Source organism: Aquarana catesbeiana, linkage group LG03, assembly GCF_042186555.1.
Source record: "Aquarana catesbeiana isolate 2022-GZ linkage group LG03, ASM4218655v1, whole genome shotgun sequence".
NCBI classification, from domain to species: domain Eukaryota; kingdom Metazoa; phylum Chordata; class Amphibia; order Anura; family Ranidae; genus Aquarana; species Aquarana catesbeiana.
Window position 1 is genome coordinate 171,846,005 of NC_133326.1, and position 27,978 is coordinate 171,873,982.

At 39.3% G+C, this 27,978-nt stretch overlaps 1 protein-coding gene across 3 annotated transcripts in view; it reads right to left on the reverse strand.

Annotated features, from left to right (window-relative positions):
- GRM3 (glutamate metabotropic receptor 3) overlaps positions 1-27,978 on the reverse strand; it is a 433,119-nt gene that overhangs the window by 79,802 nt on the left and 325,339 nt on the right. The window lies entirely within an intron of this gene.

Below are 27,978 nucleotides of genomic sequence, written 5' to 3' on the forward strand. Positions count from 1 at the left end.
TCCCAGGAATACATGTGAGCACAAACTTGTTTGATTTTTATTATTAACTATTTTGCCCTATTTCAAAAAAGTGAATGTTCCATTTGAACTTTAGGCGACCCTATAGACTTTCCTTCAAGGTTGAGTCTTTATGGACACCATTATCAAGTGATATAGGAGTTTAGCTCCCACTATCCATTTTTATATTATATCAATTTCAAAGGTCAGGAGGCATCATTTATCTCACTTACAATTTTCCCAATAAGAAACTCTTGGGTATTTGTTTCACTCCTCTGTTCATAGAAAACATACTAGAGTCTATGGATGAAACAGAATCTATTAGTTAAGAAGGTAGACCTTTCACTCATCCTCCTGTCCTCTATTCATAGAGATTGTGTTTCATTCATAGAAGCTATAGCCCAATTTCTTTGTAATAGAGGGGGTGGGCAGAAAGGGCTTGGTGAGTGGGCCTTGCAGCCATGACTTGTTGCTACCATTAGAGACTGAGCCCTTAGGAACTGACTACACAGATACTTTATAACTAAATAGCTGCCTGCAGGCCTTATTCACTGTCCATCAGTGCACCAACAGTATTATTGGGCTCCACGCTAGCTGGCTGAAGAGTCAAGACTAAGAACTGCCCTTACAGTTGCTACCAAGGGACCCTTGCCCCTTTCTTAGTTAAGAGGTACCTCTTAGTGGACGCTACACCATACCGTAGCCATTCCATTAGAGTGCACTTTAGCCCAGCTGTAGGGTTATTATTCACATTGCAGTTACTATTTTTATGCACCATTTATTGCTGAATTTGCTGATTCACATGTTACGTGTGGTACAGAACCTGCTTATATTACTCTGTCTAGCAGAGTGTGTCTAAATGTACCTGTGTGTACTCATTTATGTTTAACCCACCACTTATTCTGACTCGTATCAATATATTGAGCTCATCTACTAGTAAGTGGTCTTGTGTTTTTTTTTCTGGTAGTAACCCACAGCCAAGTTAAAGGTGTGTCCTTATACATGCTTGCACTGACTTCCATTTAACCAGATGTGCCAGAGAGGTTGAGGTGGTCTTGGAGGCACAAAACAAAGAACCCAAAATTACAGAGCGGCTCTTTCAGAGGTAGCACTACAAAAGTTTGCAGCTAATCCCTCATCCAGCAGCATAAGAGACACATTGGATGGAATGTAAATACTGTCCCTTGTGCTGATTTTGTTTTTTTGGGCTAAACTTAGGCTTATTATGTTGAGACTAATTTACTGAATTTGCCAATCTTCACTGAAAAAAGTTGAAATAATATTTATTTTCTTTTTTTTGAATTCCTCATTTATCCCACCATGTGAATAGGAAATTCCTGTTCATTGAATACCTCAATCAAGTACACTTGACTATAAACTTGTTTAGTAAATCAGCCTTGACTATACACTTGACTATAAACTTGTTTAGTAAATCGGCCTCATCGACTGTTGGTTGAAATCCAGCAGACTGAATTTTATCTGTTGTAGTCTCTGGGCCTACATGTTTCCATAAATCTAAACTTTTACTTTTCGGCTGGGTTCAAATATAAGCCGCATGTGGCTTGCAGCAGGGGTCTGGTGCGTCCCTGTTCTCCGTAATTAGGGACAAATCAGGGCTGAATTTTTGCCTGAATTCAGCCCTGAAACGGAGCAGCAGCCGCCCCAGACATATATGAACCGGCTCCATAGAGAGTCGGTTACAATCTCCTGTCATGCAAATTGGATGCGGTGAAATTCGCACTAGTGTGAACCAAGCCTCAAACTCTCTAAAGCACCCAAACACCAACATAACAGTTGAAAAACTACACTCACATGGCCTGTGGGACTAAAAATGTTTAACTTACCCTGATGTTCTCCCATTATAATATTTAAATGTAACTAAACTACTCCCAGATACTTAATTTAGTCAACAGTAAAGACACCCAACAGAAAAAAAACACATACTGGAGAAGAAATATTGTTTGATATAATTCAGCAATTATATATAAATCTATGAATTGATCTGGTCTGGAAGTCTCATGCAATCCACCAAGAGCCAAACCTAGAATGCTTTCCTTTAAATCATAAAATGATTTTAGGGCATTATCAGTCCAAGAGCAATTACAAAGGAAATTATCTGACAGACCTGAACAGCTAAATTCCACCCTGAGGGCTTAGCTACTTAGTAAATATTGCAACACCATCTGAAATCCTGATAAAGAACTATTCCCTGAGCTATCTTCACTTCAAGGAAAGAAAAAGAAATCAATGTTGTCTCCTGCTGCTTTCTACCGCTAAAGCAAACACGTTTTTCCTATATTTAGGAAAACCATTATGTTATAATATCTCTAATGAGGGTTTATTGCTCAAGTCCAGGTACAATATTGCCTATGCCACACGCAGAAAAACAGGCTTCTAATTACCTAAACCAGCGCTTCCCACAATTCTAATTTATTCAGCAATAACAGAGTTGGGATTTAGTCCAACCGAAATGCTATCTCATTATAAATAATTCCGCTCTACAATGACATGTCACCCCCAACTCAATACACACAAATCAGTAGGTTCACAGACATCAATGAATGCCAGTCTGGCATTAACAACACATGAAGTTAAAAATAGTCACCTCATTTTCACTGCGTTTAACTGAGCAGATTTTGGTAATCTTAACTTAAAGAAGAACTTTACCCTCTCAATGCAAATTTCAGTCTTTTTCCCCTTATAGATGTTATCCTTTGTTATGCTAGCCTAATACATAAACAAGTCCATCAGATCCAACATTGTCCTCTTCTCTGGTATCGCGCTCCTACTTCAGGTCCTGTGCTGCACTGCTATTTTCCTTTTTTTTGTCTCAGGGAGCCGGTGTTCTGCTGAGAAAGTTCCCCTCGGCGGATAATGACCCCCATGTACTGCACAGGCGCAGCGCTTGCACAGTACGAACAACAAGGGAGCCGACGAAAATATCCGAAGCTGAACAGCTGTGAGTGAGCTGTACACGGCGCAATGAGCAAGACATTGTGGCCGACGCTGCTGCACGCTCCTGATGCTCATGCTACTCTGCAAGGGGCGGGTGTATTACTGTGATAATGTGTTTATTATCCGCCCCTTGCAGAGTAGCACGAGCATTGGAGCGTGCGGTATTGTCTGGTAGCATCGGGAGCGTGTGGTAGAATGTGGTGTTAAATGTGCGCAGGCGCGGTGTACAGCTGACGCTCGGCTGTGTATGTTCGGCTGTTTTTGGCTCGGTAGTGCTTCGTACTGCGCAAGCGCTGCACCTGCGCAGTACATGGGGGTCATTATCTGCCAGGGGAACTTTTTTGGCAAGACACATACTGCGCAAGCGCTGCGCCTGCGCAGTACAGGGGGGTCCTTATCCGCCGGGGGGAACGTCTTCAGCAAGACACCGGCTATCTCTTCCTGCTTCATGCAGCTGGTCCCTCAATGAAACAGCACCAGATCTTTCACAGACAGAAATCTGATGGTGTGTCTGTTTACATATTGTTCAATATATGTAGGATACTAATGTCTCCTGGGAAATTGACATAGCATTTCCCAGGGGGACTTACTTTCCCTGTTTATAAAACAATAGGTGAACAGATACAGTGCCAGATTTCTGTCTGTGCATGTGTAGGGCAGCCTCTGGTTGCTTCCCTCATTCTATGAATGAGGGAAGTAATGCCCCCTGAAAGACATCCATGGAAGACATGGATAAGCTAGTTTGGGGTGGAGGAACTTGACTGGCCTGCACAGTGTCCTGACCTCAACCTGATAGAACACCCTTGGGATGAATTAGAGCAGAGACTGAGAGCCAGGCTTTCTTTTCCAACATCAGTGCCTGACCTCACAAATGTGCTTTTGGAGGAATGGTCAAACATTCCCATAGACACATTCCTAAACCTTGTGGACAGCCTTCCCAGAAGAATTGAAGCTGTTATAGCTGCAAAGGGTGGGCCAACCCAATATTGAACATTAAAGTTCATGTGTTTGTAAAGACAGGTGCCCCAATACTTTTGACAATATAGTGTACATGATCGGCTATTTTCCAGTCTATAGGCACTTTTAGACAACAGAAAGTCTAATGTATTGTTTTATTTTAGCCTAAACTATGATTACATCTAAAAATCACAATTCCCAAAAAATGTTGACACTGTGTAAAAGCTACATAAAACAGAATACCATGATTTGCAAATCTCATAAACCCATATGTTATATAAATATATATATACTGTATATACATAAAAGTGAGTGCACCCCTCACATTTTTATAAATATTTTATTATATCTTTTCATGTGACAACATTGAAGAAATGACACTTTGCTACAATGTAAAGTAGTGAGTGTACAGCTTGTATAACAGTGTAAATTTGCTGTCCCCTCAAAATAACTCAACATACAGCCATTAATGTCGAAACCGCTGGCAAACAAAATGAGTACACCCCTAAGTAAAAATGTCCAAATTGGGCCAATTAGCCATTTTTCCTCCCCGGTGTCATGTGACTCGTTAATGTTACAAGGTCTCTGGTGTGAATGGGAAGCAGGTGTGTTAAATTTAGCGTATTATCGCTCTCAATCTCTTATACTGGTCACTGGAAGTTTAACATGGCACCTCATGGTAAAGAACTCTCTGAGGATCGGAAAAAAAGAATTGTTGCTCTACATAAAGATGGCCTAGTCTATAAGAAGATTGCCAAGACCCTGAAATTGAGCTGCAGCACAGTGGCCAAGACCATACAGAGGTTTAACAGGACAGGTTCCACTCAGAACAGGCCTCACCATGATCAACTAAAAAGTTGAGTGCACATGCTCAGCGTCATATCCAGAGGTTGTCTTTGGGAAATAGACGTATAGGTGCTGCCAGCATTGTTGCAGAGGTTGAAGGGGTGGGGGGTCAGCCTGTCAGTACTCAGACCATACACCGCACACTGCATCAAATTGATCTGCATGGCTGTCATCCCAGAAGGAAGCCTCTTCTAAAGATGATGCACAAGAAAAAGTTTGCAGAAGACAAGCAGACTAAGGACATGGATTACTGGAGCCATGTCCTGTGGTCTGATGAGACCAAGATAAATTTATTTAGTTCAGATAGTGTCAAGTAAGGATGAGCTCAGGCGTGTTCACAAACAGCACGTGCAGAGGCCGCCAGGAAGTCGGCACTGCACAGCGCTAATCACAGGCAGTGAGACATTTCCCGATTTCTGCAGCCGAGCATTGGGACAATGTCTCACTGCTTATGATTAGCGTTGTGCAGTGCCAACTTCCTGGCGGGCTCTGCACGTGCTGTTTGCGAATACGCCTGAGCTCATCCTTAGTGTCAAGCGTGTGTGGCAGAAACAAGGTGAGGAGTACAAAGACAAGTGTGTCTTGCCTACAGTCAAGCATGTTGGTGGGAGTGTCATGGTCTGGGGCTACATGAGTGCTGCCAGCACTGGGGAGCTACAGTTCATTGAGGGAACCATGCATGCCAACATGTACTGTGACATACTGAAGAAGAGCATGATCCCCTCCCTTCAGAGACTGGGCCACAGGGCAGTATTCCAACATGATAACAACCTCAAACACACCTCCAAGACGACCACTGCCTTGCTAAAGAAGCTGAGGGTAAAGATGATGGACTGGCCAAGCATCTCTCCAGACCTAAACCCTATTGAGCATCTGTGGGGCATCCTCAAACGGAAGGTGGAGGAGCGCAAGGTCTCTAACATCCACCAGCTTTGTGATGTCATCATGGAGGAGTAGAAGAGGACTCCAGTGGCAACCTGTAAAGCTCTGGTGAACACCATGCCCAAGAGGGTTAAAGCAGTGCTGGAAAATAATGGTGGCAACACAAAATATTGAATCTTTGGGCCCAATTTGGACATTTTCACTTAGGGGTGTACTCACTTTTGTTTCCAGCGGTTTAGACATTAATGGCTGTGTGTTGAGTTATTTTGAGGGGACAGCAAATTTACACTGTTATACAAGCTGTACACTCACTACATCGTAGCAAAGTGTCACATGAAAAGATATAATAAAATATTTACAATAATGTGGGGATGTACTCACTTTTGTTATATATATTTGGAAAATGTATAATATATATAGAAATTATATAATATGGCAGCAACGTGTCTCAAAAAAGTTGAGACACGGGGCCATGTTTACCGCGGTGTAGCATCCCTGCGAACTGAGGATACCAGTTGCTGGTGTTTTAGTAGTGGAATGTTGTCCCATTATTGCCTGATATAAGATTCTAACTGCTCAACATTCCTGGGTCTTCTTTGTTGCATTTTGTGTTTCAAATATTTTCAATTATTGAAAGGTCTGGACTGCAGGCAGGCCAGTTAAGCACCCGGACTCTTCTAGTACAAAGCCATGCTTATGTCATAGACACACTATGCAGTTTTGCATTGTCCTGCTGAATTATGCAAGGCCTTCCCTGTAAAAGATGTTGTCCGGATGGGAGCATATACTGCCCTAATACTTGGATATATCTTTCAGTACTGATAGTGCCTTTGCACATGTGCAAGCTGCCATTCCATATGCACTAATGCAGCCCCGGACCAACAGAGATGCAGGCTATTGAACTGAGCGCTAATAACAAACCGGAAGATCCCTCTGATTACAGAACAGTTTTCCACTTTGCCAGAGACCATTTTAAATGAGCTTTGGCCAGGAGAAGACAGCTGTGTTTCTGGATCATGTTCAGATATGGCTTCTTCATTGCATGATGAAGCTTTACCTTGCATCGTTGGATGGCATGATGAACTATGTTCATAGACAGTGATTTTTGGAAGTATTCCTGGGCCCATGCAGTAATGTTCATCACAGAATCATGTCTGTTTTTAATGCAGTGCTGTCTGAGGGCTTGAAGATCACGGGAATCCAATATTGCATTTTGGCCTTGTTCCCTGGACACAGAGATTTTTACTGATTTCTGGAATCTTTTAATATTATGCACTGTAGATGATAATATAGTTAAAGTCTTTGCAATTTTATGTTGAGGAACATTATTCTGAAATAGTTCAACAAGTTTTAGGTGCGGCTTTTCACAGATTGGCGAGCCTCTGCCCATGTTTACTTCTGAGACAATCTGACTCTCTAAGATGCTCTTTTTATACCCAATCATGTTACTGACTTGTTGCCATTTAACCTACTTAGACACTATGGGGTTGATTTACCAAAGGCAAATCCACTTTGCACTACAAGTGGAAGTGCACTTGGAAGTGCAGTCGCTTTAGATCAGAGAGGAAGATCAGAAATGAGGGGAAGCTCTGCTGATTTTATCATCGAATCATGTATAAGCAAAAATGCTGTTTGTTATTTTCCTTGCATGTCCCCCTCAGATCTACAGTGACTGCACTTCCAAGTGCACTTGCAAGGCACTTGTAGTGCAAAGTGGATTTGCCTTTAGTAAATCAATGTATGTTTCTCCAACTCTTTCTTATTAGTACCACTTACTTTGCCAGCTTTTTGTTACCCCGCCATCAAATTTTTTGAGACGTGTTGCTGCCATCAATTTCAAAATGACCTTATTTTTTCTTAAAATTGTAATTTTTTTCAGTTTAAACATTTGCATAAAATATGGGTTAATGAGATTTGCTAATCATTGCATTCTGTTTTTATGTAGATTTTACATAGCGTCTCAATTTTGTTTTGGAATTGGGGTTGTACTTTTATTAGAATAAAAATTTTATTAGAGTAGAATTTTCTGAGAGGAAGGGATCATGTAATAGCATGGGGGTTTGTGGACATAAGGGGACCTTGTCCACCATCAGGTACTTCTCGGTTAGGTTTAGTGCCCCTCATTTGAGGAAAAACACAGACATTGTGAAAAGTTTACAAGTGTAGCACTCCTCCTCTTGGGGTGGTGAGGAATAAACCCCTAAGCAGTGTGGCAACTAACATTTCAATCTCCTAGTCCTTGGTGTAGGGTGAAGTGAAAAACAAGTTGAGGGATATTTACTTAAGTCTTTTGACTCTTTTTTGCTGGAGTCAATTCTAGGGGAATGGGTTTAGGGGAGCAGGGTGCCCTAAAACAGTACAAAACAGAACAAGTATTCTGAAAGTAGTAGTAGTATTAGTATTATTATTGTAAGAACTAGCTGAAGTATAGTGCTTGAAGGAATCAGCCACTGGCTTAAATCATCTTTTTAAGGGCTTTTCTTGCCCAAACTTATTAAAAGTTCAATTTCAACACAAGGGTAACCACATGTTTTTTTTTCAGCATGTCTCTTACATAAAATAAATATACATTTAGCCTCCTGGCTTTTACTTGCAGCACTGCATATCAGTCCTGTGTGTGTATCTTTCAGACAGTCTTCTTACAGAAGTACTATGCTCACATGTGCACTCTGAATACCTTGCAGTACAGCACTGGCGTGCAATGCTGTACTGCAGGCCAGTGCTCTCTTCCCCAGGTGGAACTCTGAACTCTAGACAACTCTGTAACAAAATCACTGCGTACACCTGCACAATTAATGTGCTAGTTTCTGCAAAACCTAGATCTTGGTTTGGGGACTTTATATCTCCCATGGCTTTATGAAGTCTCTAGGCTCCAGGACCCAAACAAGGTTTTAGCATGCATCCTGGGTCCCCCTGGATGAGAACCCTGGGTGGATTAACCCTTTTCACACCATGATGGCACAGCACTGTCACAATATATATATGGTCACTTCCCAAACCATCTTTAAACTTTGGAATAGATAGTAATCCTGCCATCTATATTGGTGTAATGCATCTACCCAATGACCACAAGTCAAGAGTGAGAAATATTAGCAAAATTATATAGTTCATTAAAGTGTACCTGAATTCAAAAAGTGAAGATTTGCTAGGTTATAGGGGACATTTGGAAAAGTTATTATGCCAAAACAGTACCTTGAAAATGTACATTTTGTCTTGAACCCTTCCTGAAACATTGCAGTACATTTCCTGGTATGTACCAAGGCGCATTGCTGTCTCTAGTCTTACAAAATTTGGAGCGAGACAGGGTGATGTCACTATTGTACTGCTTACTGTTCATCTTATTTGAGGCTCTGACATTGGTACATGTACCCCATGGCAGTATCCAGATTAATATGCCCTTTTTCTGACTATAGTTTATTAGCCCTACAAAAGGAATAACTTGAATATCAAGATTTGTTCCACATAAGCTTCAATCAGATTCAAGGTACAGTGTTATTTTCTGAATTTTTAGGACATTTTATGAAATTGGTTATAAATTGAACCCAGACCAATTTGGTCACCCCCTAATATGTAGTGGTTATTTATAATTTAAGAAAAAAATACAGCTTCTCCACTACTTATCTGAGAATAAATCATTCAATTGGGTCTGTTTGTGATTTGCAAGTAAACATTAATTATGCTACTAGCATCCTAACCTTCTGAACAAATAGTGTCAACATATTTATAATACTAAACACTCAATTTTTAAGGCAGATTAATAATGACAAAAAATTCACATTACTATCACCTGTGCTTGAACTGTGGAGGTTACAATCAACAGAGAATATTAATAATAAAATACTCATATGGACAAACATGGCTATGTCATTTGTAAATATGATACTCTTTGAATATGTATGGTTGTTTCTTTAACCAACTGAATGCATGCATACAGAAGGTAGGCTGTTGTTTTGAACCAAATACTAAAGTAAAATGCCAGAGGATGCATCTCATACATAATTCACAGCATAGCCTTGTAGGAAAATAATAGCACCATATAAAACTAAAGTGCAGCCACGGACAGCATACACCCTCCAGCTGTTGTGAGGACATGCTAATACCAGTAGTTCTTCCTAGATGAAGGCCACAAGCTATTTACACCTGGTTGAACATATGTAGTTACTTTCACATAGTTCTAAAATGAAAAGTTTTGTGTGTGTTCGATTTGATATATGCATTAGGCTGCTAATGGAGAAGCTTAAAGCCTAATTCCAGACTTCACCAGCTTCACCCACCTGCCCCCTTAAGGCTCCCTGTTATGCTTTGCTTTTTTATACTTAACTATTTCTGGTGTCTTTTGGCCAGGTCACTTGACCCTCTGACCTTAAGCTGTATGGTTCCAAACGGAGACCATTAAATTCATTTTACATCTGTGGACCTTTACAAATGGGCTATAGGAGACGGTTTGGGGGCCTATCACAAGTCTTGCATAACTGTGACATATTAAAAAAGTGTTCCCATAGTAGACCACAATTAAAGATGCCTGCCTCTGGGACTTTTAGATTTCTTCAAATCTCCTACTTCCTCCAGTCCTTGGGCCCTGTGGTAACTAAAAATTATGAGGTGACCCCTCATGAGAGATGGTGTTTGCAAGATGCAGGTCAGGGTTGCCAACCTCCCACAGCATTTTTTACTGACAAAACATGGAAATTTTACTGGCGGGGCACAATTTTTACTGGCAACCTGAGAAATTACAGAACTCCTATTGAAAACGAACACAGTGAATATTTGAACAGTATAAACATGATATGGAAACACTTATAACACAGTAATTTGCTTGATTTACACTTAAAAAGTCAACACAGCATGAAATTATCAGCCCCTGATATTTACTGGCAGTTGTAAAAAAATCACTGATTTTTACAAACTGTCAGTAAATTTACTGGCGGTTGGCAACCCTGATGCAGGTCAAAGGGGAGGGATCTCTATTATCTACAGGCTTTTGACACTACCATAAAACTGCCTTATATGCATGCGTGGGATTTATTTTATTATTGCTTTATTATTTTTCCGACATATCAAAATAGATAAAAAAAAATCATGTTACAAACAATTTTACAACACTACCCACTATTCCCTCACCTTTCTCCTCCCCACTCCACCCCCCCCCCCTTAGTTCTTTTTTTCTTTCCTATTCCTATCCCACACTCCCCTCCCTCTTCTCCCCTCTTCTACACCCCATATTTCAGTATATTTCCTTGTATTCTTAAACACTACCCAGCTTTTCCAGATGTCAAAAAATGTCTCTATCCCATCTTCTCCACTGCACCACAGGTATTCCATTTTGTATAAATATATATTCTACTCTTTTAACCCAATCTTTTTTTGTAGGGCTTTCTAGTTCTTGCCACCTATTTGGTATTGATCCTTTTACATTATTCATTAAGTGTGGGATCACTGTACTCTTATATCGTTTTATTGTACTTTTCGTACTGTGGAATAAGCAGAACCCTGGGCCATCAGGGATATCTATACCCGTGATCTCCCATATCTGTTGCAGTGCCTTCCGCCTATATTCTCGTATTTTTGGGCATTCCCACAATAAATGGGCCATAGTTCCTTTCAAGTTACATCCTCTCCAACACAAATATGATTTTTCTGGTTGATATTTTTGTGCTTTAACAGGTGTAATATACCATCTTTCCAGACATTTATAGTTAATTTCTATCGTGTTTATATCTACTGCTGAACTATGTACCATTCTCAAAACTTTTCCTAATTGTTGCTCATTCAACTGTGTTCCTAATTCCTTCTCCCATCTTTCCATGTATGGTGGTATTTTAGGTTCAGCCATCACTGTGAGTATTTTATAAATCTGAGAAATACAGTGTTTTGGCTTCATCTGTGAATTGCGCAGGCGCTCAATTGGCTGTGGTAGTGTTGTCAAAAAATGCCTCAACTTAAAAATATCGCCATTCATCTATTACCATTATATCCCTCTTGTGTCTCAACTCCAAAAATGTGCCTATCTTCCCTTTTTTTCATTATGTCTTTTATAGTGCATTCTTATCTTTTATCCATTCCCCAAATTGTGCCCAGTTTCTGGGTAAAAATGTATTTGTCTCCATAAGTGGGAATAACAGTGAATTGTACTCCCATTTTGCTTGACTATAGTTTAAATCCCATACCCTTAATACATTCTGTGATAAAACATGTGTATTCACCTCTAATTTTCTGTATTATTGTGCAATCCATATCATTTTACCCAACGGTGTTTTACTAAACGTGTTTTCTGTTTGTTTTTTCTTGTCCACTCAACCATTCGTGCTAGCAATATCACATTATGGTACCTTTTAAAGTCTGGTACAGCTAAAACCCCTTGTGTTTTAGCTTTACTCAGTACTGAGGCATGTATTCTCAGTTTTTTATTCTGCCATATGAATCTTGATACCATTACCCCTAGCGTTTTAAAATCTGTCTGAGGCAATTGAATCGGTAACATTTGGAATTTGTACAGGATTTTCGGTAGTATTGCCATCTTCACCATATTTATTCGACCTACCCAAGAGAGAGGTCTTGCTGTTATCTTTTTAATTTTCCTTTTAATCCTATTTAATAAAGGGATAAAGTTTGCTTGATATATATTTTTCAGGGATGGAGTTAGTTTTATTCCTAAATATTTTAGTTCTGTTTTTCTCCATATAAATGGGAATTCCCTTTGCAAGTCTTGCCTGTCTTTCTTACCTAAATTTCAGTTCAGGGTCTCTGATTTTAAGGGGTTAATTCTTAGGTTTGATAGTTCTCCATAGTATTTCAGCACTTTCATTAGATTTGGTAGTGTTATTCTAGGGTTGGAGATGTAGAGCAAAATATAAGCTGCATACTTTATGCTCCTCATCCCCAATCTTCACAACTCCTATGTCTACACTGTTTCGGATGGTTTCCAATAAGGGTTCCAAAGATAGTACAAATAGAAGGGGTGAAAGCGGACATCCCTGCCTTGTTCCATTATACATTTTGAAAGATGGGGACAAATTCCCATTAGTCTTTACTTTCACTGATGGGTGGTTATATAATGTTTATTGTAACATCGTCGGGCTGATTCCCATTGACCCTAATGTGCTCATTATAAATCCTGGGACTCAGATTTATTTTCTGAGAAAGACTTGGACCACTGGTACTCTTGTTTCCACTCCGCATACAAAGGTATACCGAATGTCTCTTTGGTGGAGGCAGGCGTAAAGGTCCTAACTCGATGGTATATGGTCCCATTAAATCTGTCAAAGCTATTCCTGACTTACTCGTCCTTTTGCTTTTGCGATTGTCAATCCTATGGAACCATGTATCGTATCCGGTGGGAATGCCCCAGGCTCCAGGGCTGCTGGAATAAGGTTTTTGTTTTCATACAAAGGGTCACGGGGACACCAGTTCTACAACTACATCATAACGCTTTATTGAATGAACAGGTGGAAAACATACCACGGGCAAAGCTGATTCACTTTATGTTTTTGGCTGCCAAACTTACCAAAGCTCACTCCTGGAAAAAAACCTTCAGTTTCTATTTCTATGTTCAGATGCAAGGTCTCCTGGAATTTGCTTAATAAACACCATGGTAGTAAGCTTAATGAAACCACTGCATGGTTTGGGAAGGTTTGGGAGCTATGGGCCAGCTATATCAATATCGAGCTCTAGAGAGCCTGCTACCCTCTTTATGTCTTGTTTTCTCTTGACGGCTTTTGGGTCACTCTTTGGGCTTTTCATCTCGCTTTCTCCTTTTTTCCATCTCTCTCTTCTTTCTTTGTTCTGTTTTCTCCCTTAGCTGGGTTTTCTTCCTTCCTTCTTTATTTTTATACTTATGGTCTCCTTTTGTGTCAGGGACTGAAACCCTGTATCATTCCTTGTATGTGAACCCTGCCAGTAGATTCCACTGCCCTCTTTGTTTATTCGGAATGTTTTGGTGCATGTTCGGTTAATTGTCGATCCTAAGCCTAATTTTATGCAATATATGTGTCAAGGAAATGACTATAGGTCTGGCAATGTTGCCAATACTCGCCATGGCTGCTTCCGGCTGACTTGGCGAATTGGCGTATGCAGACGTGCGACAGAGCGAACCGGCATACGCAGATGTGCAACGGAGCAAATTGATGCCCGCAGTGCATGACATGACAGATGCTGGCGCCCATTGGCCTATTTAAACCTGCTACTGAGATCTCAGAATTGCTGGATTATCATCAGCTTCCCAGTGTTCCCTGTGCTTCTGTGTATTCTGATCTTGGACTTCCCGCTACCAACCCAGATTGCCTTCACCTGCTTATCCTTATCATCTGGTTTTGACCCCTGGCTTGTACCCTGACTTGTTCCTGCTTGCTCCACTGTTTGATCCTGACTTGACTCACCGACTGTGCTTCTGCCTGTCTTAACCTGTATGACCCCTGGCCTGGCTCTCGATTCTGCTTCCGGACTGCCCAGCTGTTTAATACATCTGGCACTATCAAAGCACTCCTGCTCTACAGTGCATCCTGCTGGTTCCAGCTGTCTCACAGCGATCAAGTATTCAAACCACAGCCACAGGCAAACCGTGCTTCTTTGGGCACTGCATTCCCTGTACCATCTTCAGGGGTGTGCTGCACTTAGCCTCAAGGGGAGCTCTCTCAGGACCTTGGCCTCCAACCGGACTCCTGACAATATGGTGTAAATTTCAGCTGTGAGTAAATGTGCACCCTATCTTATTCTTTATTGTTCTGATTATTTTGATATGCTCTTGTTACTGAAAAGTTGCTGGGGTTCTGGCTTTTGTGCTTTTCAATGCTTTGTATCCTGATTTTTTTCTTTTAATAAACAGATTTCACAGCAAACAAACTTCTGACTTTTGTTTTCCAACTTACTCTGTGAAAGTTTGATTGGCCTTATGGGTAATAGCACTTTCCACTGGAACACTTTTCATGAGTAAGTTTGAGTCCACAAAGAATATATGAAGCAACACCTAGTAGCCAACTGGCAAACAGCTTAAACGTTAGTATAATAAAGCCATTTAAAAAGCTCAGTGACTAACTTCCACCAGTCTGACTACACTAAATTAGTTTGCCACAAATTAACTGTAAATCAATCATTTGACATTCACTTATTTTAAAGACCAGAAAGAATGTTAGTCATTTTTTTTACTCTAACCCAAGGGCACTGATCCATTTGAAAAGCCAAAAGGATTGAATATGGGCATGATTCTGGGTGGCAGCTAGATCTGTGCATATGGGAATTGAATAAGATGAAGGTGAAGAATAATACTGTTGGACCTTCCTATTTTTGCTAGCAAAGCATTTGGAATAGCACCATTGCTTTCTGGATCTGTTGTGTCTGCCTCTGTAAATGCTTATTTGTCCACCGTCATATGGGTTAATCTACCAAACCAACTTACTTGCACTGTTTTGCTTGGGGTTGAAAGAAAGGCATTAAGCAGATCTTTCAATAATTTCACTTATTCTAGGTACCCTCTGCCCCTTCCTTAAACTTCTGAATGGAAATTCAAAAAATCCTGCAGGGAGAAAAAAGTTAGTTAATATGCTTACCTTTCTCTTGGCTTCTGCCCACAACACCTTGACAAGGGTGACATCATTCTCCTTCTAGCAAGACCTTGGAGAATATTGATAAGGAAGAGGGCACATTTCATAGGCAGACCTTGCCTGAAGTGCAAGGTACACTTCAAGGAGAACATGACATTATGATCATATCTGTAGGCTGTTGCAGGCACTGCATTCAGAAACCCATATTGTTTGGCCCTGAATACACAGCAGGGTTAGTGTTGGAGAGAAAGGGGTTTACACATTTGCTTTGCAAAGAAAAATAAGTAATGCGTTTAAAAAAAAAAACAGCTTTATATTGCCTCCTTCAAAAAACAAACATCCAAATTGAGACAGTAGGATGGCTTTTACAAAACATAGGATGTAGAGAAAAGGTTAGGGAGCAGGTGCCATATGCAACCACACAGGTGTCGTATAGAAAAGACAATCCATATGCATAAAATATTGATATGCTGCTAAATACATTTAGTGAAGTTGTTTTAACATAAGGCAGTAAATAGTATGATGAGCATTGGTAAAAAGCAGTAACCCATAGCAACTAACTAGAAGTCATCTCTTTTGTATCTTCAATAAACTGAATCCAATTGGTTGCTATTGATTGCTATACCCTGCAAATATCGGTACTTTGCACCACTTTATGTGCTGAACTCAAGTGCTAAATGTTCTAGCAGTAATACTATAAATAATACAGTAATGACCAAAATGTGGAGATTAGGAAAGAAGGTCACCTATTAATCTAATGTGATGAAATATAAATATTTTCATATAGGTGTTATTTGCAGGATAAAACAGTCTACATACATTTTTTTTGCAAAGTGTGAACACAAGAAAACTGAACTAATGAAAGTTTTGCTGGTTCACAAATATCATCCATAGCATTTATTAAATGAGACAAGATACAGCAAAATATACACAGTTGACTCCTTAACGTCTACAGAATGTCACTTAGATTAAAGAAGGAGAAATGGAAAGCAGGCACTGTCCTATTTTGAACTTGAACAGTACGATAGGTGTAGGGAGTGCTAGCTTTAGATAGTGATGGATGAAAAGAAATATTCTTGAAACAAAATTTGATATGTATGTTTCTTTGCCAGTTCAGCAATCACTTGAGACCTCAAGTTCCAGATGAAAGACTCCCATATGCCAGCACAAATTGTTAACCAGTAAGGCATAGTACAGCTTCCGGACACAATGTTTTCTACTTTCTATGTGATCTTCAAATCACTGACCAGACTGACATTGGTTTGAATCTGATTTGCTGCCAAACTCATTGCTCATCGGTTGTATTGGTCTCTGTATATAAAGTGAACATGCCTTGTTGATGCCCTAGTACAGTTTTAGACCCAATCTCAATGCCTGGTGTCTGTTTGTGGAGGAAGGGAGAGGAAGCCGTAATTAGATAAACACCACTGCAAGAGAAAAGCCACTCATTTAACAGCAATTAGGCTAATAAAATATTGTGGCTCCCCAAAGCTTAATCTGAATTTAAAAGCCTTTTCTAATTTACAGTGGAAGCACAAGCACAAATGTGGCATTTAATTTACAAGCTACATAAATCCATTTTTTTTAGCAAATGTTGAGACAGTTGAATGAAGTTACATTTCTTGACTGCAATACCCTGAAACAATTTAGTGTTCTTGCTTTTAAAAGCAGAAGAGCGAGAATTTTTTTTCCTTTTAATACAGATAATGTAGGTAACAGTGTTAGAAGTATTGCATTAACTATTGTACATTTATTTAATATTCTTACACGTAATTCAATATGTTTAGGTGTGTTCCATTTTAAGTGTGTACGGTTAGGCCTGGATGTATGTAAGACAACACATAAAGGGGGTCTAGGACAACCCAATTTGCACAGGCTGTTCCTTCTATAATTTGATGTAAGCAAACTAGAAAGATTTACCTGTAGACATGTAGTTTTGAATGGGCCCATAGAGTTTCCCTTTGTTTTTCACACTAAACTGCAGCACATAGATGTGTACTAGCTGCATATTTTATTCTATAAAGTTCTGTATTCATAGTAAAACAAACAGTATGCATCTATAGGACCATGCAATGTTAGTAAAATTTAGCCTTGGCTACAACATAAAGGAGGTCTTTTTTTCTGTGCAAAGACTGTCCTCATTTACAATTCAAGTGGGGAAAGGTTAGAACTCCTGTCTTGATTTTACTGCTTTCTGGGGATGCACTAGAGAGATCTCTCTTTTCCTCACTATGTAAGTAAGGCAAGATCTGTGTGAAAGAGCCTCAGATAGTAGTTACAACTTAACAGGGGTTTAACCCTTACCCACCCTATCCAAAAACGAAAAAAAAAGTTTAGGCTGGACATACACTTTAACATTTCACTAGTTACAAAGATACCCTTGCAGTAATATTTCTACAACTAGATATTACATCTCTTTCAACCACTTTAAGGTGACCCTGTCAGCACACCGTACTATACTTAGCTTTCGGGCAGCCTGTTTGTTACAGTGCTGCCTCTTCGCTGTTCTTCATCCGTTGCATATATTCCACACTTCTAGGTGTGTGGAATACTTGCTCCCTGCTTCATGCTGTGGTTTCTCCCATGAGTTTCCATGTCACTTCAGGACATAAGCATGTGAGAAGAACCACAGTATGTGGTGGGGGAAACAGGTACTTATCCCATCCAACCAGTCAAATACATGCAGCGGCTGAGGAGCAACAAAGAGGCATTTCAACAGATGGGTCCCCAGAAAGGTAAAGTATAGTACCTTTTTTTTTTTTTTTTTTTTTTTTTAGTAGATATGTAATTCTTTACAAGTGACACTGTGCTGACAGGGTTGTTTTAAAGAATAATTATACTTTGATATAGTTATCCTTAAGGTTAGCACCCCACCCAACACTGTGCAGTTGTATACTCCGCTGTCAAGGCTTTTTGAACTGCCTTAATATAAAAAATGAACTACTTAGCTAGTGGAGAACAAGTAAAGAGCCTAAATACAATAGTCTACATGAATTAGAACATGGTCATTTTAAAATGTAATGGTAAAATGTGTTTTAGGGAAATAACTAAAAATGGTTATTGTACCTAAGCAGTGTACTGAAAGATTTACTTTAATCTGGAATTCCTCCAGAAATGTGAGGGTGCCTAGGCACTCTTGTGCACATAGCCTCATAGCTGTGTATGGGCAATGTGAGAAGCACTGCTTCCTGTGCCTGCTAGGCTCATGAGATTTGGTGATGTCACTATTGTGCCGCTTGTTTGCGATGAATCTTTATTCCATGCATCTTCTTGTTTTTGCTTGATTTATTCTGTGGAGCTGTGCTTTGTGAACCTTCTGCTGCTTCTTTTTTTATTGAAGCGATCTAGCATGTACAGAGTTATAATCGGCGCAGGAGACATCCTTTTGACAGTGTAAAAAATATATGCAGAACACGAGAGTAATACAGTGCCTGCACTGAAGAGGATAATAAGACATAATATTGCTACGCAAGTCTTTATCATAAATCGGTAGGGTGAAACAAACAAATGAAAGGAAGCAAAATAAACCAGTGAAACCATAAACCAGCAATGGCAATGGTGGGTGAAATTTCTTGCTTTTGATATCTAGGTTTTATGTCTTTCATTGAGCTATATAGATCTACAAAATGAAGTTTGAATGGAAAAAAAAGGCTTGCTTGGTAGTGAGTAAGAGGGGAATTAGAAGAGTTCACAAGTGTCAGTAATAGCAACCCTTTCTGCCCATATCTTTTCAAAATTATTAGGGAGATCTCTTGCTTAATTATTCAGCCTATATAGCTGTAAAGCTCAGTCTATCACCCTCTTTCAGTCAGAGATGTGTATGGGAGCTCCATTGTAAGACCACTTTATTTTTCACAAAAGTACAGTAAATGGGTCAATTGCTTTTTAGCAGAGCTCATTTTAATCTCTCCCAGAAGTCTCAACAAGCTTCCTCCTGGAGTGCAATTCTCAGAGATAGAAAAGTTGTCAGATGTAAACTCTATTGCCGCATACACACGACCGGTTTTGACGTTGGAATAAACTCCGAAGGTTTCTCCGACAGAACTCAAGTGGTCTTGCAAACACAGTCACACCAAAGTCCGACCGTCCAGAACAAGGTGACGAACAACATGTACGACGGAACTAGAAAAACAACAAGTTCAATAGCCAGTAGCCAATAGCTTCCGTCTTGTACTTGCTTCAGAGCATGCGTCGTTTTTGGTCTGTCTGAACAGCATACAGACGAGCGGTTTTCCCAATAGGAATTTGTTCCGTCAGAAATATTTAGAACATGTTCTATTTCTAGGTCCTTCAGAATTTTCGAAAATATAAGTCAGATGAGGCATACACACAATCGGAATAGATGATGAAAAGCTTCCGTCTGACTTTTTCTGTTGGACATTACGCTTGTGTGTACGCGGCTTATGACTGCTGACCGGAATGGTCAGACTTTGCTACAACTCCAAATCATACACAGCAAGTCACTCTCAGCTCTCTGACATTTATGACCAATAGGCAATTAAAAACTGCACTAACTAGGTGGAAAATTATCAGCTAATCAGTGATAGCATTTTATCAGATGCAGTCACTGTTGACGAGCACAACTGTAGTCATGCAGCTGCAGGTGTGGTGACTGTTTGAACACAATAATCATCAGTGAAAGTGCCCCCAGCCACGTTCTTAGCATGGATGGGGGAATCCAATAATTGTATAGTATGCACGCTGAATAAGAGAAAACTGAGCTATTTAAGGCTAGTATAAAGTGTAACTAAAGGCATTTTTCTTTCATTTTGGATTGAGTAAAGGAGGGTTATACTCTCTGTCAATTTTTTTTGTCACCTATGTCCCATAGGGGAGATTTCCCTTCACTTCTTTCTCCATAGCCGAATCAAGAAGTGAGAGGAAATCCCTCCAAAGTGAGGGATCCCGGTGTGTCACCAGAACTAGTGTCCCCAATGGAAGGTTTTCCCACCATTATTGTTCTGGTGTCAACCCAAAATCTTTTTTTTTTTTTCCACTTTGGATGATAACAGTAAAAAGGACAAATAGTGAAGGTGAATCTTCCTAATGGAGGCACAGACAGCAAAAAAAAAACTGTCAGGTTTTCTAATTCCTCTTCACTTTATCCAAAACTAAAAAAAAAAGGTTTTGCCTTTATTTACACTTGAAGTCAGAAATGTGGAAAACAAAGGTATTACTGGTGACTAATTCTTTACTCTCTGCTTACCTTTTTTGAGCTCAGCTTCCAGAGTGTAGATCATTTTTTAATGTGTTTGTAAAGGCTGAAGGATTTGTACCTTAATGCAGAGCAGCGGCTCGGGAGCTCACCTACTTTGGTACCCTCATTGCAAGCTGCTTGCTGTGGGGGCACGCTACAGGAGGGAGGGGCCAGGAGCGCCAGGTGGGGGATCCTGAGAAGAGGATGATCGGGGCTGCTCTGTGCAAAGCCACTGCATAGAGCAGGTAAGTATAACATGTTAGTTATTTTATTTTTATTTTTTTATAAATGTTGCCTTTAAAATCACTTAAATGCTATATAATCCTTTCTCTTATTTACATTAGTCTTTGTTTGACCTTCCCTTATTTATTACATTTCATTAAATATAATTATAATGCTAAGGTACTTATATAGAAAGGTTACTGTTTTATTTATATGATTGAGAGTAACTGTAACAAAGAAACAGTATTCCCAACAATCCATTTAAGAAGAACATATTGTCTGACTCAGGCCTGCCCTGAAGGTGTACCAACACATCACAAAGAATGTACATCAGAGGTGTAAATACATAGTGAATATTATGATGTCTAGGGACCAAGCTCTGTGGGACACACACCGCATGTAACTAAAATGCTCATATTCCAGTAATAGTAAGAATGGCGTCAGCAACAGGTCAGTTCTAGGCCATTGCCTTTGCTACTGTTACACAAGATGACATTCAATTCCTTAGAGCTTTATGCACTCTTTGAAATTAACAAAACTTCAGAAATAGCAATTTTATAGTATGTAGATTAATTATTCCATAATTTTAATCAATCTACATTATTACTGCACAATTGATTGTTGTAATAAGTAAAATACATTTCATTAAACATGATTTTTTAAAAACGAAATCTGATAATATGTCAATTTGCTGTCAAATTATTGTGATTTGGAGTTACACTGCATTGTTTTATAGCAATCCATAAATGGTATGATAGTTGGCTCCTATGTGGGACATCATCTCCTTAATCAGTATCCCCTTAAAAATGTATGTAAACTGTCATTATATGAGTATTTCTATTGGTATCTCAAGATTCACAATTTCAGGTACTGTGCTGAAGTTACAAATCTGGTCAGTGCAGTAACTCATTATCTGAGGATCAACCTACAATGTAGGACTCATCATCTCTCATATTCTATAACCACTGAAAAATAAATCTGAAAAGCAGCAAATATTACAAAGCCTATCATCCATGTCAGTGCACAGAGACTAGTATTAGTGATTTTTCACACCACTGGCCTCTAGCAGTTTTGCTTTCTGACCTTCAGAACAGTCATTTATAGTTCATTTACTTTTTCCCCTGAAACAGTCCCAGCAACCAGATGTCACTGTACGGTAATTAGTAAAATATAATTGGCTGATGTGCAGGCAGTACTGTATTCCAAATATTTTACACCAAGGAGTAGGTATAAGAAAAAAATTGTGTTATTTTTAGACCAGAATATGGACTTTGCAATTGCACATTCAAAAGCCCAACTCCATCCAAAAAGTGTTTTAGTTTTGGAGACATTTAGCAAGGGTAAATGCTTCAGTAAGGTTTTTACTGCTGTCCATGATCCTATTGGGCAGATTCCCCAGATAAGAAATGTGAGAACTGGTTTTAACTGGGAAAGGAAGGTAAAAATGCTAATAATAACCTGCCCATAGGTTTCTATTCCTGCCACAGCAGTCCCTCAGCAGCACATACATACCTTTCCTTCACTGCTCCACCACAATGCTCAGCTGCCAGAAGCAAGAAAAGAAGCCCTGAATATGTCTGCGTTCCTGTAGTCTGAGCTTACACAAGGCTGAGGATTCTCTCTCCACCCAAATGTGACACTAATGGTCCAGTCTCCAAGCCCAAATGTTGTCCCATATGAATAATGGAAATAGGGAAATCAGTCAAATGCTCCTCTATGCCTTCAAGTACTGGCAGATGGACATAGCGACTCAGGGGTTATAGGAAGGTATGGTTTGCTGGTGGTGGGGGTAAACACAGGTCTGCTTTAATACTTTAATGCAGTATTTCTCAACTCCAGTCCTCAAGGCACTCAACAGATCATGTGTTCAGACTCTCCATTATTTTGCACAGGTGATTTGATCAGTTTCACTGCCTTAGTAGTTACTGCAGCCGTTTCATCTGAGGGAAATCCTGAAAACATGACCTTTTGGGGCGCCTTGAGGACTGGAGTAGAGAAACACTGCTCTAATGGTGCTACCAAATCCTTGTACCTTCTTACAAAATAGTGCTCAAATGTGTTATATAAATTGTATTTGCATCAGCCTTAAAACTAACATTTTTGCTTAGTAAAGACATGATGACCATCACTAAAAACCTCTAAAGCCTAATAGGAGTTCTATAATCACAGCACAAACTTTCGTATATTAACATCAACATTGTAATAGCAGTACAAACAATAGTTATTTTGACAATCCAGTATAAGCTTTCCTAAAAAATCTCATTCCATGTTGTGAGTGCTGCTTATCTGCTGCTTATCTCTTTCCACAACTTCCTGGACTTTCTGAATTTTTTGCAGCTTCTCCTCTGCTATTTAGTTTCAATTTCTGTGGACCACATATCCCATGGTACCTTGCTGTCTGCAAGTAGTGATTCCTATACTGACTCCACCTCCTGAAACTCCGCCTCTCAGCACCTTTATAGTACAGAAGGAAGGATCTGTGGATTAAGTGACACAGCAATGCCTATTAACAGGGTATATTGAATACCTGTCACAGAATTCAAGGAAGTAAATGTGTGAGCCTTCACATAGTAAATTACAAACTTCAAGGTCATTCAGATTAATAGGAGTAGGCTGGAAATATTTGAAATACAATGTGGAAAAAAATATATTTGTAAATTTTGACCACAGATATGTTTTAAAATGTAAACTTTTACATTCTCCTAAAGAGTTTAGCTAGTAATCTAATAGTTATTCAAAATAATAATTAACCTCTTAGCACTGATGCCTCCCAGCCCTTTAAACACTTCACGCAAATCACCATACCCGTACGTCAGTACTTTGACACTAAATACCCGGGTTATGGCATAACCCCGGTATTTTCAGGAACGGCGTGCGTTTCTCTTTAAGATAAAAGTGGTCTCTGCGGTGGATTCGCCGCAAGATCACTTTTATCGGTGGCGGGAGAGGTGCCCACCCCCCTCCCGCTGCGCTCCAGTTGTCTCTGCCACATACCGGACCCGCTGGTAGCGGAGGATAGGATCGCGTGCTCTCCCGTGGATGCCTGGCTGCCAACTGAGGGGAAGATGGCCCCTGCTTGGCTCCATGGCATGGGAGGGTGGAGGCGACGTCAAATGTCACTTCCACACAAAGCTCTCAAAGGAGAATTTTTTTTTTCAATTATTATTTATTTTATTTTTTTATTGCATTTTGGTGTAAATATGAGATCTGAGGTTTTTTTGACCCCAGATCTCATATTTAAGAGGTCCTGTCATGCTTTTTTTTTCTATTACAAGGGATGTTTACAATAGAAATAGAAAATTGTAATAGAAATAACAGTGACCCAAACATTTTTTTAATGAGTAGCGCCTGTATATATGAAAACGGTGTTCAAAACACACATGTGAGGTATCACTACGATCGTTAGAGTGGGAGCAATAATCCTAACCCTATAAAGCCTCTGTAACTCAAAACTGGTAATCTGTAGAATTTTTTAAACATTGCCTATGGAGATTTTTAAGGGTAAAAGTTTGTCGCCATTCCAATTTTGAAGCGTGACATGTTGGTGGGTATCAATTTACTTGGCGTAACATTATCTTTCACAATATAAAAAAAATTGGGCTAACTTTACTGTTGTCTTATTTTTAATTCAAAAAAGTGTATTTTTTCAAAAAAAAAGTGCGCTTGTAAGACCGCTGCGCAAATACAGTGTGACAGAAAGTATTGCAACAACCGTCATTTTATTCTCTAGGGTGTTAGAAAAAAATATATATAATGTTTGGGGGTTCTAAGTAATTTTCCAGCAAAAAACATGATTTTAACTTGTAAACAACAAGTGTAAAAAAGAGGCTCGGTCCTTAAGTGGTTAAAAGGTTTAAGATGCTGGGAGGTGGGGCGCGGCTTAAGATCCTGTGACTGCCGTGATTGGCTGTCAAGGCGGTCATGTGGCCCAAAATATTCAGATCGCAAGGAGCAATCGGGAGCTTTCGGTTAGACAACAGTAACTGTGTCGGGAGCATGCAGCGTGCGCACTTTCGGCACAGGTATATGCAGCCCCTTGGCGCTAAGGCTGCATATTTGTGTACGGCCAGTGCCGAGAGGTTAAAATGGTTTACACACAGTGGAGTAAATTTAATAAAGTCAACTAAGTTGTTCACTTTGCAAGGAATTTTCCCTTAGCTTAGTGAATGAGGTGAAGCTCTGCTCACTTCCATCATCTAATCATAAGCAAGCAAACATACTGTTTGTTTAATTTTTTTTTCCTTGCACATGATTGGCTATTCTTTGCAAAGTGATATTTAAACACATTCATTAAAGCATTTGTTTTCCCAACACTTCATATTCCTGATATGTACAGTACTTGCTGTACCATGTACTTGTGTGAGAAAGTATCCTGTGCTCTTTGTATTGCTTCCTTTATGTGAAATCCCTGGTGTTCATGCTATTCCCTTAGCTTTGCTATTAAAAACAGACCACACTAAACAGGAGAGCACATTGTGGTCAGTTCTCTAGGTGTGCTGGGAACTCAGTGTACTCTACCTCAATGATCAGACTTGTACTGACACAGATATTCACTGGGAAGCTCAGTGTGCTGCTGCTCCCCCCCCCCCAGCTCTTATGCAGCTGAGAACAGAGGGAATGTATAAGGGAACTTATAAAAAAGGGAAAAAAAGATATTTATAATGTTTTTTTTATATCTATACTAAAATTTTTTAAATTTCATTTTTATTTTAAACTGAATGGGTTATTTTACAAGGTAATCGTTTGCAATCACTTTAAGCTAGGGGGAAAATTCCCTTGCAAAATGAACAGCCTATTTCCCTTTAGTAAATCAATGCATGTGTGTGTATTTCCTTTGTTTGCAATACATAATTAACCACATAATTATCCAACCGCCCTGCAGCCGTCATTTGGCTATGGGCCGGTTGGCAACTGGTTAAAGACCTCATCTGGAATATGCAGTTAAGTTTTGGGCACCAGTTCTCAAAAAGGATATCGGGGAACAGGAGAAAGTGCAGAGAAGGGCAACCAAACTGATAAGAGGCATGGAGGAGCTCAGCTATGAGGAAAACTGAATTTATTCTCTCTTGAGAAGAGGAGATTGAGGGGGGATATGATCAACATGTATAAATACATAAGTGGTCCATATAGTGAATTTTGTGTTGAGTTATTTACTTTAAGGTCATCACAGAACACAAGGGGGCACTCTTTATGCCTGGAGGAAAGGAGATTTCCCCTCCAAATACGGAAAGGTTTCTTCATAGTAAGAGCTGTGAAAATGTGGACTAGACACCTTCCAGAGGTGGTTCAGGCCAGCTCAGTAGATTGCTTTAAAAAAGGCCTGGATTATTTTCTAAATGTACATATTATATCTGGATACTAACAAAAAAATTGATCCAGGGAAGATCGGGGGATCAGTAAGAAATGTTTTCCCCTGGTGTAGCAAATTGGATCATGCTTTGCTGTTTTTTTTTAGCCTTCCTCTGGATCAACTGTGGGTATAGGATTGTGTATATGGGATTGTATGATTATTATTTTTTTTTTTGATTGGTTAAACTTGATGGACTTGTGTCTTTTTTTTTTAACCTGACTAACTATGACCTGACTAACTATGTATTGCAGGAAAGTAATTATTTAAGCTAGGGGGAAAATTCCCTTGCAAAATGAACAGCCTATTTCCCTTTAGTAAATCAATGCATGTGTGTGTATTTCCTTTGTTTGCAATACATAATTAACCACATAATTATCCAACCGCCCTGCAGCCATCATTTGGCTATGGGCCGGTTGGCAACTGGTTAAAGACCTCATCTGGAATATGCAGTTAAGTTTTGGGCACCAGTTCTCAAAAAGGATATCAGGGAACAGGAGAAAGTGCAGAGAAGGGCAACCAAACTGATAAGAGGCATGGAGGAGCTCAGCTATGAGGAAAGATTAGAGTAACTGAATTTATTCTCTCTTGAGAAGAGGAGATTGAGGGGGGATATGATCAACATGTATAAATACATAGCTTAAATAATTACTTTCCTGCAATTCATAAAGATACAATATTCAGTGATCACATGACTATCTAGATTCACTGTAGGTTCTATAGTTCTCTTTCTAATTAGATAGATCACTATAGAATCTACTAAATCTGTATCAGAATGAAAATGCATCTGAGAGATAATATTTACTGAAAATCAAAAATTCGCCATTTGTCCACCATTGATTTCCTGTACTTACAGAATGGGAAACACTTGATTCAAGTCTTCTGTCACAGGCCTGATAGTTATTTTCCTTGATGAACTAAGCTAAATTATTGTTTTGTGATATTGGTTAACTAGCAATTTCTGTTTCAACTCAATTGCAGTGATACAATTCTACATCACTCATGTCTGACCTTTTCCTGACTCATAGTACAGTAACTTGGGTTCTACAAACATAAATACGATGCTAAGCCGCAAATCACTCAGTGTACACAAAGATTTTTCAAAATATCAAACGTCTATCTTATTGTAGCCTTTGCGTTAAAATCTGCCAGGCTCGGACAATGATCTCTGAGGGCTATTTGGGCTCTACTCTTGAGCTGGAATGTGTCAAAAATCTTAACAACAATGGTTAGTGGACAATAACAAATGATAAAATACATATACTGTTAGAGTCACACCAATATAGATTTTGACAGCTCACTGTAGCTGTAGCCTGATCTTATGCGGTAACAGTGATAATGAAATGCAGTCGATGTGTAAATAAATGTAACAAAGCTCATTTTAGTTGCTAGATATAATGAGCTATGTGTAATTGCATGTATTATTTCTCTAACAGAACCTTGTCTTAAGAGACATTCACTTGTGCAGACCAGAAATCTTTAATCATACAGGCAGAGGGAATTCAAAGTAACATTCTGAACTTTGAAGTGGAAATACAGTAGACACAATATATCAGAACGCTTATTTTATAGCTCCATCTGCAAGACATTTATTTTTACATGTTTTATAAATAGACTTGACTTACCATGCTTTTCTATAATGAGCTCACAGGAAGTACTGCACTATATGCTCTGGGAAATAAAGGGAATCATATAATAATGAAAGTTTTCTGTCCATGTGTTATTATGTATAAGCAAGAGCCTACAGAAGTAAATACTTCGTGTGAATATCTCTGAAAGTTCATTCACTAAAGATGTAAATCATTGACCAAGTGTACGCTGCAGATGTTTATGGGGATATTTTACCATGCACAAATCCTGTACAATATAAATATAAAGTTGCAATGCAGGCATAGCACTGGGGTTGATTTACTAAAACTATAGAACTAGAGATTGGGAGATGTGGGACTTTATGGGTGCACTAAACCATAAGAATACATATAGCCAAAATGTATGAAAAATGCATACAATACAACCATAACCGTAGGTGTATAGAAATA